The 14,319-nt window shown below is 43.4% G+C and overlaps 1 long non-coding RNA gene across 1 annotated transcript; it reads right to left on the bottom strand.

Annotated features, from left to right (window-relative positions):
• Positions 1-1,671: 1,671 nt before the first annotated feature.
• Positions 1,672-6,210, bottom strand: LOC134157781 (uncharacterized). The gene is made up of 3 exons (XR_009962459.1): positions 6,135-6,210; positions 5,944-6,060; positions 1,672-2,518 (listed from the first exon to the last, which is right to left on the bottom strand). It is a non-coding gene; the product is annotated as an uncharacterized LOC134157781 (long non-coding RNA).
• Positions 6,211-14,319: the final 8,109 nt, after the last annotated feature.

Raw genomic sequence — 14,319 nt, 5'->3', positions numbered from 1 at the left:
GTAGAACTTGCACATTTCCAGGCACTTGTCTGTCCCAGGCTGCTGGCCTTCCCTTAACTACAAGTTCCAGCACTGACATAGCTTGAGGAGTATTGGTAGGAGGACAGTTTTCAGTGTCCCTTCTTCCCCCTAGAAGAATGCTTCTAACACATCTGTCTGCTTTCACCTGTGCCTTTCCACGTCCTTATGGTAGCAGAATGTGGCTCCTGTGGAGGATGAGAATAAAGATATTGGGGGGATGCTGCTGAGGGGGCAATGTCCCTAGCTCCTAGGCCATGAATGGGTGTTGAGAATCCTTCCCACAGACTGTCCCTTCCTGGTCTTGCACTTCTATGAACAGTACAGGTTACTTTGCTATGCTGGGGGGATGGAGGAGAATCATTCCCTCCAGTGAAATCTAGGGACAGGAAAGTCACTTTCAGTGCAGAGCTGTTTGCCCCACAGGTATATCACATAAAGTACCTGGTGTTAGAGGGAAACCTGTAAAAAGCCAGGAAAACATTAAATTACCAAGGGAAGGCTTCACATTCTAAGAAGACTGAGTTCCTGAACCACAGAGACCCAAGTCTTCAATTGGTGCTAACTGCTGCTAACTGGTCTGGTTACATCATCCGTTTATCTAACCAAATTCAGTATATTCCTTGGGACTGCATCATGCTTGGCAATAACTTTCTTGTTCTATATGTGCTCTCAACTAGCATAACCCACATTTGAAGGATGAGATTTCCAGCCAGAGCATTGTTTGAAGTTTGGGACTTGGAGGTGGGTCAGCAAGAGAAACATCCCACATGACTTCAGATCACAGCAGTGGTCAGAATTAGAGCTGTGCACACTGGCTGTGCCTGAGAAAATCCAGAACAAACAGAGCAAGAAAGCCAGACCTTGCTGAGATCAGCAAAGGGAGGCTGTGGCTCAGTCTTTTACAGCGCACTTACTATGTGGCCATCTGGGTACATCAAGAGAGGGTTGGAGGGAGACAGACAGAGACTGCTTGGATGCTTTTCCATTAGCCATAAGAAATCTTCCACTGTGTTATCTCCTTCTCTCAATGTATTTATGTTTTTAACAGGGTTGATCCTACCAGATTCCCTAATGGGGTGAAGAAAACTATTTTCAAGACACAGTTGCATCACAGATTGTCAGGGTGATCTTGAAACTTTTAAAGGTCCTAATTCTTAGCAGTGCACCAAAATTCCTCTTTAGGAGCCAAAATATCACCATGAAATTTAATCCAAATTAACTACTTATTTTCAGACCTGCTGAGCCAAACATGGTACTAAATATCCCTTTAAGCCTATGTGCAGATGACTCATCCCTCAGCTGTGATGGATCCATCTAGCTTAGATGGGGCATACAGTGAAATCCAGTCATGGTCTCATGTTCCCACATCCCATATTCCTGTACAAGGAAAAGTCCTCACCTGCAGAAAGCTCAGTTTGGGTTTCCTCTGAAAGCATAATGCCATCCAGATGCCATGCAAACTGAGCTGAGGAACAAGCCCACTGCACCTTCTGTGCCCATCTGCCCTCTTAAGCATACCACAAATCCATCTCTTGCACCTGCCATTTTGTATTAAGTAAAGGTGGGGACGATGGCAGTGGTTTACTTTTGCCCCACCTTTGCACCTATGCAAACTCAGCAAATGCCCCGCACACACAGAGACCTCCTCCCGTCTCCACAAGATGCTCGAGTTCATGGACTGGATCCAGGCAAGGTTCGATCCAAGAGCAACTGAGATTCACCTCAATGGACGTTTCAGGACAACATTCACTTTTCATGATCCTTAGCAGGAATCATTCATCAACTCTCACATAAGAGAACTCTGACTCACTGCAGGGAGTTGACAGCTTAATTCTGCTCTTACTCTTCCTGAGCACTAGCAGATTCAGAAGCAGTTCACACGCTGGCTCAAACCAGTCCCATTCTGGCCCATGGTCACTTCTTCCATTTTAACTCAAGTTGATGTTGTGTCACCTACAGCTGTCCTTGGTAATGCAGTTTCCTCACCTTTAGTTCCCCTTAGTTCCACTTCCCTGGAAGCGTCCTACCTTCTTTGCACCTTATTCCTAAATTACAATGAACAGAGACAATTTTCTTGGTTTTCTTGTAAATAAAAAGCTAACCCAGGTTCTGCACTTCCTTCCCCCAGAATCAAAAGTGTCAACCTTCAAAAAGCTGAACTAAGGAAGCAATTGCAAAATTCAGAAAATAGTTCATTACAAAAAGCTACCAGAATATTTTGACAGAATTACAGAAATTGTTTTGAACTCAAGACAAGAAGAACTTAATATCAATAAGCACAACCAAGGTTTACCACCAACATGGACGTGCGACAGCTATAACACAAGCACCAGCTCTTCATTGATCCTGTTGGTATTCAGCTTCTGTTCAGGTCTATGTCCTCAGAAACACCTTTGTTATGCTCTGTAGTGTGTTCACCCTGAAGTTAGGAGGTTTTGTCCTTATCAGTCTGCTGAGGCCCAATAGCAGTCTTGCAGCACTACTTGCTTTGTAGTGTCTGTAACAGAAATTCAGTATTAATTTCAATCACATTATGAAACAAATGTGATTGAAAACAAAGATGCAAGAAACACTAAGGCTACAGCTACTGTAAGGAAGCAATGACCTATTTAGATTTTAATGTAGAGTGAATCTTTAAATTTGCATGAACATGTATATCTTCATATGCACCACTCATCAATGTTTTTGGGTGATCCTAAAGCAGGAAGAGTATGGACACACACTTCTTAGGTGTATTATGTTGCCTGCAACAGCTACCCCATGTTCATCCCAAAACACCTATCCATCCATCTCCTACCAAGATAACCAGCTTTTAGATAGACAGAGGTCATCCTTTTGCTCCCTGATAGTATTTTCTTTGCTGTCAGCCCAGCAAAAGAACCAAAAAGATCTTTCTGCATGGTTAAGATTCCTGACAAATGGAAAAAAGCCCTTCCGTATATGTCAAAATATCTAATAAAGAAGGTCAGTGTCACAGTTCCTGATCGGCAAAAGGGAAAAGCTGAGAAAGAGAGCTTTTGCCTATCCTGGTTTGAAAAAGCAGGTTTGAACAACACAGGCTCCCACTTGCTTGCCTGTGCTATCTGTAGAAAGCCCAGCTGGCCTTGCCTGGGGGCACAATAAACTGTTGTGTGTGCTGGGGGGATGAGAACATGCATGCCCTGTATGATGCCTCAGGCATGAGTCACTGGCTGGTTGTACAGCAAATGAGGATGGCCTCAAGGCACACATTGCCAAGCAGACAGCTCAAAGACATCCGACAGGCCAGTTCTCAGAACTGAAGAGATGGACTTCAGACTCCAGGCCCTGTTCCCTTTGTCTTCCAGTACACAGGCAATTAAAATATTCCCCAGCTAATCTAAAGAGGTTTTGTTTACAAGATACCGATATTCAACCAGAGGATAATATTTCTTTATCAGCAAAGAGGTAGATCAGAGTATCCAGTGCTTGTGATAGTGACTTTTTCATCAATATACTGAGTGACATACAGTGTGCAAAGCAAGAGATTGGGTGCTAACAGGGTAAGCATACCCTGCAGAGATCATCTCCGTAAAATCAGCCCTTCAGATGTGTGTGTTGTGGAACAATGGGATTTACAGGAACAACTCGGGTTTACCAGAAAGCGCTTTTTGGGTTTTTTTTTTGCCTTGTTGTCTTCTAATGTTATTATACCTACCACTGTGATATGTGCTACAGCATGTGGTGGCAAAAAACTGGGCCATTATGTAATATGCCCCAAGTGCTAAAAGGTGCAAGAACATCTGCAAAAGGTAAAGTCTGATGTTTAAACATCAGAAGTTATTTACATATTCTGATAGGAATTCTACTCATGGCAAAGTCTGTCAATAAAGTACTTGTTTCAGCTCCAAGCAATGCTCTCTATACATGATTCCTTGCTGGATATGCTACAAGGAGTTGCTCTAACCATAACAACTATGGGTTTGCTGTGGAGGCTTTGAAAGCACGTAAGAAATCAAACTTTACCAGACTTCAGTACTATCTGTACCATCACATGGAACAAAGACATCAGTGCTACTAAGAAAACAATGCTATTACAAACCAGACATTTCATGCAAGTTGCCAGTCCTATTTCCTAGATATGAAGTGCTAGAAATCTGTATAACACAGATGTCAAATATATTACAGGCCTTGAAAGTTCATCTGGTGTGAAGAACTCTCATTCCTTGGATGGGATCTCTGCTTGGATGAATCATTCTGGACAAAAAGTCCTAATCATCCACCCCAAATCAGATAATGTTCTTCACCTGGCTGCAACCACATGCTAGCTCTTTCCACACTGAATTCATCAAATTACCAGTGATTCATTTACCCACTACTGTAACTGGTACAAGTCCAAGTGTTGAGGTTATTCTGGATCAATTCAACATCCAAGAAAATTAAGGAAGAAATTTCAATTTTTCTCCTTCAAGAAAGAGCAGTTATCAGGACAGTATTCACTTAATTAGAGCAAAACCAGCTAATTTTTACTGCAAGAAATTTGTCTTCTTGCTCCTTCACCAGCCTACCCTTCACTATTTTACCCATGAAGATGCTAGCTTTTCATATAACTTTGCATGAAACTGAAGGGGTTGGCTTAAACAATCCAAACCTTGTAAAGCTTGTCCAAGCTATTTGACCTTCTTAAGTCTGCAAGGTCTGGTACCAAATACTTAGTCATTTACATTTCCAGCCAAAAGCAGAAGCACAAAGACCTGCATAAATGAAAAACAAGGTGGAGAAGGGCATGTATTGGTCACTGTCACTGAACACCACACTGACTGTCCAGGGCCACAGAAGTCAACAGCCACCAGTACTTTTCTTGTGACAACCAAAGTGAGATATGCACACCCGAAGACATGGGTGTGACTGCTACCAAAGTCAAAGGGCTTTTCCAATTGCTTTCTGCCCCAGCATTGTTTTCCAAGCCAACTCCATCTTTTTCAGAAATTGCTCACAACTTTCTTTAAGGATTCCTTTGGGAGATGAAGTTTTCTAGGCTAAGATTCAACCCAAAAGGTTTTAATTTTAACCAAATTGATTTTACCATTTTTGAGTGGTGAAGGAATGCAAGAAAATACTTTCCCCATATGTTCCAGTCAGAGGAGTTATGTTTGCCGAGAAGAAAGAATCCTTGAGGAGACAGAGGGGGAGAGGGGGCAAATATCTCTAAAGGATAAAAATATTCCCAGACACAACACCACCATGAGCTAAGCCCCAACTTTGCGTCAAAGAACACAGCAGCAATGGCATTTGCGTTTACACCAGCTGAGTATCTGGCCCATAGGAATAGAGAAGAAAGCTCTCTATGAAAATTTTGGATGAGACATGTCAGAATCTAAACAACATGGAAAAAGCCTCATATGTTAACTCCCTTCTTGTTCTTTCTGACAGCGTATTTCAATACGTGGAAAAGACGATCTGTTGCAAGCGCTGTCTGCACGCAAGGAGTCTCTACAGTAAGATATCTCTGCCCAGACCTTCGGCAAGACTCAGCACCCCCTCAAGGATCTGGACTCATTAACCATAAGGGATCACTAATAGCTGCATGCTCCTGGCAGCTCATCTGCCCAGCCTTTCTCGGTGAGATCAAGCCCCCCATATTTCCAACAGTTGCCTTTTAGCTAAACTGAGAAAATACAAAGAAGAAATAGGAAGAAAATTCAAGTCAGTGGTGAACAGTACTCAAAATTAGAGTTGCCCAAATCTTAGTAGTTCTAGTAGGAGAGAAAGACAAACCTTAAAACTGACCATGAAAGCCCATAGATCTATAATGCAAGACTGCCCTCACTGCAGCGCTACTTCAGGCAGAATTCCTAAGGTTTGAGGCATCCCATGTGAGATAAGACAGCCAGGTCTCACAAGAACCCAGCTTCACAGCATGAAGCCCAGAAATCCAAAAGCATAGTTTATTTCTTAACTTACTCTCAATAGAGCCACCAAGGTTTTCCAGATTCTTGGTGTCACATGTCAAGCCCAGGCCAAGATGCTCCAGTTCCCATAGCTTCCAAGAAGGTTTTCATTGTGAAATAATCCATGGAGCTGTGATAAAAAAGGCCCTGGAGTCATGAGTGGCACACTCATTTTTATTGAATAACAACGTCGTTATTAAATACCTGTGTCATACATGCCTCATCAAGATTTGTAGGTGTTATGCAAAACTGTGAATTCTCTGCCTTGGAGAATTTGCAGTCTGTAAAGATGAACAGCAAATAAAGGAGTAACTAGGCAAGGATACAAGCAGAGATATAGAATTCAACATCATTTGAATCAGGTATTAGGTATACCTATGAATGAACTCCTTCAGTACTTCCCCTTGGCTTATTGGTTTTTTACATCAGTATGTATTACAGATATAGGCCTTGGAGAGAAAATTACTGATTTTGTGCTATGCTTCTTGCAGTGTCCTTTGAAGGCTTGCCATTGATACCTGCTAGATGCAGACTCCTTATGAGCACAGCTGGAGAACACTGTGGTAATGCTTGTAAGGTTTGATAGGACACAGGTGAGTAAGGGACAGACAGATAGGTACTGAAGGGGGGAAAAAAAAGCAAATAAGGCCTGAAAATCAAGTCTGAGTGCCTTACACTTGGGTAGAGAGAAGCAATAATGGAAAAGTGAAAATGGCTGTAACACCAACATCATAAATCAACAGATCATCCTAATGATAATCCAGCTTCCATACATTTAGTAGTCACAGTCTGTGGAAGGTTAGATGAGAAAAGGAAAGCTAGCAAGAGGCTGAGAAGGAAGAGAAAGATGAGAAAAGGAGAAGTAAGAGTCATTTGAACACAATAAAAATGCTGATATAGGTATAAGTATATACCAGAAAAGACCAAAGAATCATGTAAGCTGAGCCGTAGCAAGGAAGGTGGTAAAAAATCAATAGGTTGGAATTTTAACTCCCAGCAAAGTTTAACTGTGGATGGTCAGTGATGATGAATAACCAACCCTTTTATATTCCATAGCCTCCAGATTCCTGGAGACGTTAAGTGTCTTCAGGAAAAAAAGACTAGTCTAAAAGTTTCTCTGGTGTTACTATATCTTACAAAATCTTACTAGCTTACAAAAAAAGCCCTCTTGCTGGGACAGCTTAGCCTGACTGGTATAACCCACCCAAACAAAAGGCTTTTTTACCATCTTACTTTTTATAAAGGAATATTTGTCAGCCCAGCTCCACTGGATGTGAACATATCTAACTATTGCTGGTCCATAGCATAGGTAGGTTCTTGCAAAATACACCTATCTCAGGTCCCAACTATGCATCAAGATCAGTGGAGGGAGATTCTAGGAAAGGCTTCCTGTATTGCAACTTGCTAACTTACCTGCTGCTGTCAAATTTCAATGGTTGAAGACAGGAGTCACACCCCCTAAAAGCTGTATGTTTAGGTTAAACATGACAAGTTTTAAAAAAATGTTAGGTAATAAACATTGGGCTTCTTTTTAACTGTCTTTTGTTTAGGGTTGTCAACTGTGCACGTTAGAACTTCCAATTACAAATAAAGCTGATTGTTTTCACTCTGGGAACTGCAGCCAGAGCCAAGCACGTAGGATTAGCTCAGTGTCTCCCCAGAGCAGAACCTACAGCTCGCTCAACCAGCCACCCTTCCAGGTCCAGTCACTGGTGGAGACAGTAGTGTTGGCCACAGAAAAGATGCTGAATCTGAATGTGGTACAGCCCCCTTATCAAACAATTAGAGGATTCCCTGCGTAACAGGGTCATGATTTTAGAGAGGACCTGGATCTCCCTATGTGGCCTTGGCTTCTCATAGGACCCTACATGAACTTAATGTTGTGTCTCTGTTTAAATTTCCTGTCCAAAAGGAACAATAATCCTATACAGATCCCCACTGGTCTCTTTCAACTATTCAGAGTAGCTGAATAGTATATGAAACAGGTTAAGGTACACAGTTCAGTCCTGATTATAAATGCTTTTTCATTTAATTCAACAGTATATTTAATTTTGGTTCAGAATAAGTACACTGACTTGCAGACAGGTACCCAGGTACTGAAGTATGATGGGCACTATTTTGCCATTTCAAAAGTTCTTGACCCTTTTGAGACATAACCTGTCTCCATACTAAATTCAGCTGTGCTGTTGAAAAATAGGACACTTCTATAACCGTACTGTCTGGGCTGTTGGGTCAGTGTTGTCCCTGAGTTTAAACATTAGGAATGGAGTAACCAGGCAAACGAAGTGGCATGAAAAACAAGACACAAGCAGGAGAAAATAAATCAGTAAGTTTCTTGTAGCACTGCAATAACTGTGACCCTTTGGCAAATACCCTTTGAGGACCTCAAAAGTCTCTTGAAGATACAGGCTACCATGAAGCTCTGCTCCCCTCTGAAAAGAGAAATGGAATCCATGAATGTTTTCATTTATTTATTGACGGGGCACACTCATCCCATCCTTCATTTCCTATACCACTGTGCAGGAAGGATTGTGTTGACCATAGAGTTTCTGAGAACAATTCTGATATCTAACTGATATATGGAGAAAATCTTCTCTGGTTTGGATTTCAAGGCTTCGCCAGAAGGGAGCAGGAGAGATCTGCAGAAGAGCTCCAAGTGATGCATGCACTGCAGATAGTGGTGTCCTGCAGAGGTTGGCTTTGCTGTAGATGTGTTGCAGCCAGGCTTCCAATAGGTATAACAACTGCAAGATTAAGAAATCTCACCAACACTGTCTTGTAGCCTGGGAAATTGTAGCTTTGCAGTTTTCCCTACATGTTCAACTTTTATGTCTGTAACCATGCCAGTCCACAAAGACAGTAAAAGTTGTCCCTTTCCTTTTCCACTGCTGATATACTTTCGATTTATAAATACATGTACACCAGGAGATTTATATTCCATATGAAAGAAACAAACTAAGTCCATTTTCACATACTTTGCTAAAAACATGACTGTATCTGTGCTTACTGGTAGGACAAGTTAAGACCAAAATAGAAATTTCCCTTCCCTACTGACTTGTATATATTGGTTCTTCTATCAAATTTGCAGTCAAGAATTGAGAAATCAAGTCTTAACTGAGCACCATGAAAATAGCAGCAAGAAGGAATGTAATTTAAATCATGTCTAGTTAGGGGCAATATTTAAGAACGGGTTTCACAATAAAACAGAACAGTAATTACAGAAAATCAAGCTTTTGCCTGATGCAGAATAGTTTCCTAGACAGCAGCTCCCAAACCCTCTCCTGGACACAAGGCTTCAGTTGCTGTCTGGCACACGGTTGCAGAAGCAGCCCTGCAGCAAGTTTTACAACTGTTTTCCTGAAAGACCAATGTTAGCAAAACATTCAATGTAAATATCTTTACTTTAAAAAATCTTTAACTGCTTAGAGACCTGCTCTTACCTACCTTCATCTAACAGCAGTTCCCCTTAGAGCATGGGGCAGGGCGCTCTACACCACCATCAGAGAGTCAGTGCCTTACACATGACCTTGAGAAGCTTGTGTTAGAGGAAAGAAAGTTTTGGAATTTCACACCTTGCCCAAGTTCAGGGTCACAGTTTTTGAGAAGGTTTAGGACTATGACTTCTCAAAATTCTCCTGTCACCTACACTAGTCACTAGCAGTCTCAGCAGTACCTGAGAAACCTTGGACACCCAACACAAGCAGTTTTGTGCACCTGTGGTGTGGGAAGCCTGACACAACAGTTGCAAGAAGTGCACTGAGCCCCAGTTCTCCATAGGATTCAGATTTAAGATTATATTCAAGACGTGGGTTTAAATGACATTTGCTCAATAACTACAGGCTGATTAAGGCATTGAACAGAAGTTGCTAACCTACACATAAGTTAACCTAACCTCTCAAGTCCAAGACCAACAATCCCTGTTGGGTTTGCTATAGACATTCACTCTCTGTCTGCTTCTACTTACTCTCTAGCTCAGTGCTAGGGCTGCCAGAGTTTACCTGGAGCACATACACACTCCCAAACCTGCTCCAGTACAAGACCAGCCAGCTCAGGGCACACCATTTTCACCAGATTAAACAGAGAGGTGATCCCTTCACAGAGGAGTGATTGACACTTCCAGGCAAACATTACTGTCAATCTGTCAAAGAGCCCTGTGACCACTCACTTGGATTAAACAGTTTCAGCGACAGCTCTGAGTTACCCCAGCTGATTTTGTGTAATGTGAAGGAGGGCAGAATCACAACTGCTGCCAAGGTGGAAGAAAACAGTAACTCAGTAAAGTGATGGTGACCAGAGGAGGCAGGTATCTGTGCCCAGCCGAGAAAGCCAACTTTGCTCCAAAGTGCCGAGGGGTGCCCACAAGGTCCAGTGGGTCTAGCGTGGTAATGGAGTCCATCTCCAGCAGCCAGGCACAGGTAATGCCCAAAATCTGCCTGGACATCTTCTGGAGCATGGACAGGAATCCTGTGGGCTGAGCATTGGATCCTGTTTATCCCCTAAACTCAAAGCAGAGTTAAAACTCATCAAGCTTTCCTAGCAGCTGGCTTGTATACACAGAAAACTGGGTGTTGATGTTTATGAGACCCAGAGCTCATTTCTGTTCGTTTCTATGCACAAAGAACAAAACATTTAGGTACTTTCCATCTGAAATAACTTTGCTCTTGTCCTTTTGCCTCAGCTATCCAAGAATGATGGCTCAGTGTGACCAGGAGAAGGGAAATGCTTAGAAATCCTTCTTGTTTGACTGCTGCTGTTCCTTGCTGACATTTAGCCCAGACAATATGAGCACCACCCTCAGCTACACCCAGCTGGGCTCAGTGACTTCATTGGGAAGCCATGGTGTGGCATGGCTGTAACCAACAGCAGAAACAGCCCAGATAATTCTGTGTGGAGCATGAGATTGTTAGGCTGAATTTTTCTTTGCTCAGTGTATTTTGGGTGCAACGTAAGTTGCTTTAACCTTGCTGCACTGTTCCTGGTCCCAGGGGTAATAGCACAGGACAGAAGAGATGGGAACATAGATTCCCCTTCCTGACTCTGCCCAGGGAGAGCTCTCACCTCCACTTGTATCTTCATGTTAGGGAGAAGGAGCAAGTCTCACATGCTTTGCAGGACCATGCAAGCTAGAGATGAAAATGCAGGCTGAAAAGCTGTGTTTTGTAGTTGCTGTCACTCACACTTTCCAAAATACCCACTGCAAAGGGTGACAGTGAGTCACAGAGGGGCACTTAGGGGGACATAGTAGACCCCATGCAAAAGGAGCTGGGACTCAGACTGCTTCTCTGATGATCAAGCCACATGGTTTCAGTGCTGCAAATCTGCAAATCTGAAATTAATCTGTGTGGCTGAAATTCCAACCCAAACCAAGATGTGCCCCAGCTGAATAGCAAGATGTGGCCCTGGGTGAGGGATGATGGCAGAAGCAAACATCATCTCCCCAACAGGAACAAGCTGGGACAAAAACACTCAGCTCTGAAGAATATGAGCCACAAAACCATGTGCTGGAAGGAGAAAGCCCCATCTGCATCTCTAGCTCTATGACTCTACACTTCTCCACACTGCCTTAGCTATAGTGTTTCTCCAGGGATCCTCACACTGTGAAGGGGGTTTGGTTCTTGCTGTGGCAACCTGATTCTCTAAATGGAGATACCCAAGTCCCGACTCTGGCTGGGGGTCTGTTGCTTTTGCTTTGCTTTGCTCATTGCAAAGGCAGGCTCTTCATGCCAACCCAGCACACTGCCGCATGCAACACCAAATATGGAGCAGCTCCCAGCCAGGAGCTTCAGAGAGCAAAGCCAGAGCTTCTTATGAGTAATAGCCAGTTTTGCTCACTTGGTCACTGGAAACCCTGCTTTCAATTCTGTCTAGACTTGCAATGCTCAGCTTCACATACACAGGTCAGCTTGCATTGCAAGCATAAGGCAAGGATTAATCTGCAGTGTATGCCTGAACGCCAGATCTCTGCGTGCATTTCACCCCACCCTGTCCAACGAGTGCCTCCTCTCACAAAATCCAGAAATACGTAAAAAAATTTAACAGCCAGAATGTCCCAGTTAATGATTAAGCAGGAACAGTTGCACAACTTCACCTGGAACATCTACGTTGATGGCTGCGGTACACTGATGGGCACGAACGGCAAAACAGTCCAACAGCAAGGAGAGGATGGAGTCTGGGTGTTGCAGCCACCACAGCATGACTCGGCAGGAGATGGGCTGTCTTTCCACAGCAGGAGGCTGGTCCCCCCATTAGCAGTCTCAGCCCCACGTTTCAGAGGTTTGCGGCACAGCCAACCTCAGCAGGGTGTTGAAGTCCTACCATCATGGTGAGCAGGAAAATACAGCATCACTCTGTGCTTTATACAACTGGTTCGCTTGCAAGCATGGGTCAGTGCAAAGGAAATGCAAACCTCATGCCTCAATGTCCTTATATATGTGTTTAAAAGCACACAGTATGCTCGTAAAAGAGCTGAGTCTCCTGGCCTAACTTACAAGTGCCATACAAAAATCCATCAAGATTGATGAGCCTTTTCTTTTTTTAAGCAGCATTTGGTACATCTGACATTACACTGGACTTTGAGGAGCCCTGCAGGAGCAAGGGCCATTAAATATCTAGATGAATACAGTCAAATAGAAGTTCAGACACCCAACTGTTCGTTTGCATAGGCATATCCTATACTTGGAAATGGAGTAAGCTTTCAAGTCAAATTCCTGGCAGGATTAGCCTAATGCGTGAATCCCTGATCCCACAGCTCATTAGGAGGAGACTCTAATGCAACACCTTCCAGGCAGTCTGTGCACGCTGGCAAGGTGGATTCTTGCACACTGTTGTTGGAGTCAAAAATCTGTTTGGCTGGTCATTGGGTCAGAGATATTTTGGCACCAGAGACATCACCCAGCCATAGATACCATCCACCCAGCACTTCAGGGTGACCAGGAACAGGGAGACATAATGCTGCTGCTCAAAAATGGGTTAGTGAATTGACTCATCTGTGGGAATAATGTGCTTCATGACACACCTTCGACTGGATCCAACAGGGGGCATGAAGGCACATGTGTAACGGCCAACACTGGGTTTGGGCTATTTAATGATATGTCCTGCAAAGAAAATCCTCCATTGCCAAACTAATTACTAAAACAAAACAAAAAACAACAACAACAACAACAAAAAAACGCAAAAACAAAAAAACAAAAAAACCCACCAAAACAAAAAAAAACACAAAAAACCCACAAAAAACAACAAAACACCCCCCCCAAAAAAAATAAACCACACACCTCACCCCCACCCCCCCCAAAAAAAAACAAAACAACACCACAAAAACCCAACCACAAACCAACCTGAAATTCCCTGCTACAGCCTGCATGAAGGCATCTGGAGGTGAACCAGGTCATTTGCAGTATTAACAGTTTGTTCCTCTAATAAATGTTGTGAGGGGGATGTTTGTAGAGGCTGCTGAAAAGCAGACTCACAGCCGAGGCAGAGGGAGAGAGAGAGGTGGCCCACTAGGAATGGTTAAGGACCATTTTCAGGCAGGCTTCAACCCGTGAGCTTAGAAACTCCCATTTCTCTCGTGCTGAAGAAAACACAAGTCTATGGACTGACATTTGTTGCAAATAATCTATCTGTGCCACACAGATGCCTGACTCACCTTTAAATGAGCAAACTTCTCAGTCTTGAGACCATTTCTGTCCCTCAGACGTGCCTTGGCCACCCACCAGCCCCTGCTTGGTTGAGACTGCAGAAATGCTTCATAACTAACAGCAATTATCAGTCTGGTTTCATCATTGCTTTTCCAAGTGGCTTCTGCCTCTGCTGTTTGGAAACAACGCTCAAGGCTACCAGCACCAAATCAATAACTCATCTGGGAACAAACAACTGAGATGAAGGAAGATGGTCAAGGGAGGACCTTTCTGCTGAGGGAAGGTTTTTCACCCCACGATAAGAACCAGAAATGGTCATGGGAACCTGGGCTCAGAGAGACAGAGCATCAAGAGAGGAGACCAGACTCAGTGCAAAGGGAGCAAGAGCTAGAGAATATTGCCACATTTTTCTGATATTTGTGCTCCTCACCGACTTGTGCTGCAGTCAGCTGAGGGCACAAAGTCCTTGTAGCCATGGGGGCATCGTACATAAATCCCAAATTGACAGAAAGAAAGCTGATGTGAGTTTTACAAGGAAGCCCTGCTCTACAAGTTCATGGGCTGGATGCCCAAGGTTACATGAGAACTTGGCCAGGGGTTAAGAGATGCATCTATTGGAGACCATAGAAGAGCTGGGGTTCCCTAAACCTTGTAATGGGGAGAGAGAAGTTCTGTATGCATGCAGCAATTATTGGGAGGGTGGGAGGAATTGGGGGCACAAAACAGCACTGTGTTCAGACACAGATATTATT

Source organism: Pezoporus occidentalis, unplaced genomic scaffold (genome assembly GCF_034315485.1).
Source record: "Pezoporus occidentalis ecotype Australia unplaced genomic scaffold, CSIRO_AGI_Poc_V1 ctg12, whole genome shotgun sequence".
Taxonomy (NCBI): Eukaryota; Metazoa; Chordata; class Aves; order Psittaciformes; family Psittacidae; genus Pezoporus; species Pezoporus occidentalis.
Note: the sequence above shows the minus strand (reverse complement) of the source record. Positions and strands in the feature narration are given on the sequence as shown.